At 38.4% G+C, this 1,586-nt stretch overlaps 1 pseudogene; it reads left to right on the top strand.

Annotated features, from left to right (window-relative positions):
- Positions 1 to 258: 258 nt before the first annotated feature.
- Positions 259 to 1,376, top strand: LOC143405721 (protein kintoun pseudogene; annotated as a pseudogene).
- The last annotated feature ends 210 nt before the right edge of the window (positions 1,377 to 1,586 follow it).

Raw genomic sequence — 1,586 nt, 5'->3', positions numbered from 1 at the left:
CTAGAAATAGAAAGTAGCCCAAGATAAAACCTACTGGGAGCATGGGGAAAGCAGGCCCTGTGGGAGACCCCCAGCCCAAATCCCATGGACACTGAGATCGCCACCCCAGGTACCCTCGAGGTGGTGTGGTGTCTCTGTCAGCACGCACTGGGGAGGAGATAGAACTCCAGCAGGAAAAGCAAGGTTTGGGCAGGCACTCAGTGTTGCCACCAGGCCTAGAGGAGGAGTCATCCCCAGGAACTGGGAGCTCACCTGGGGATGGTTTCTGTATGCTCCCCTAGTACTTCATCCCTGGCCCTTAACCAGGAGTCTCCTGTAGGAAGAGGGAGTGCATGCGAACATATCAGTGCAGAGACACGGGAAGACCTGGAGGACCCGGGTGGCGAGACTTCTGAACCAGCAATGAGTGGCCCTGGAAGGAGAGCAAGGAACCTTTGTGTCTTCCTATGCAGTGTAATCAGGATGAAGAATCCTTGACTCTGCTAATTCAAGTGCCGCACATTCAACCTCAAAGTCTTCAGTGGAATCTGAACCCCCTCTGGTATAAACTGCTTCTTCACACAAGACTTGGTTTACTCCTTCTTCTTGCAGTTTGCTCCAGAAAATAAATTAGGTAACAAAGAACCCAAGATCAGTGTTTCTTTAAACAATGCAGTGATAGTACTGGCCAAATCTCCACAGAGCCATGGGCCTTGGTGACAGTGGTACTATGGTTTAAACAAAGATTCTTTGGAAGAAAAGTTGTTTATTAATGAAGAAAACATTACTGAGTTTCTTGAAGAGGTCCTGTGCTCTCCATTCACACAGAAAATGTTCCTGTCCCCCCCATTAATTGAAGTTCTTTAGGTTACTGATGAGAAGATTCAACTTACAAGAATGTAGTAATCCTGATCAGCTTCAAGGAAAGGAAAAAAAAAATCAATGAAGAATTTCATCTAACTGAAATAGAAAATGTAGAACATTTTACCACCTATACAACTGATTCTGATTCATCTATAGCAGTTAAAACACTAGAAATAGATACATGTGGTTCAGTTGCAGGATTTCAACAAGAGTCTCTTGATGTTTCTCAAATGCTAACTGGAAAATCAAAGCAACCTGAAGCAAAAATAGAACGTGCTTTTATTAAACAGAAAGGTTCTACTTACTCAAATGAGGACAAAGATAATTTAAAAGAACGAATAATAACCAATGAAAAAGAATTGGATGGACATCACATATCTTTTTTAGTGAACAAAACTATAGTTCACAATATACCTGATTTTGATAGCATAAAAGAAACCAATATGCAAGATGGTACTGTGCATATTATTAAAGATCATGTGACTCATTGTGCATTAACTTTTCAGAATTCTTTGCTATATGATTTAGATTAATTATATATTATTTTGGAATTTAAATATTGAGTAAAAAGTTTTTGGACCTAAAATAGCTTCTTTCTGTTAAACATTAAAACAAAGGTAGTCAACAAACAATACAATTAAAATTTGGATTTTTTTTCCTGAAAATATATATATACATATAATTGTGAAAATGATTTTAACTTTTCATTGATAAATAATGATAACTAAATATATAAAATTTAG

Source organism: Callospermophilus lateralis, chromosome 8 (assembly GCF_048772815.1).
Source record: "Callospermophilus lateralis isolate mCalLat2 chromosome 8, mCalLat2.hap1, whole genome shotgun sequence".
Taxonomy (NCBI): Eukaryota; Metazoa; Chordata; class Mammalia; order Rodentia; family Sciuridae; genus Callospermophilus; species Callospermophilus lateralis.
Note: the sequence above shows the minus strand (reverse complement) of the source record. Positions and strands in the feature narration are given on the sequence as shown.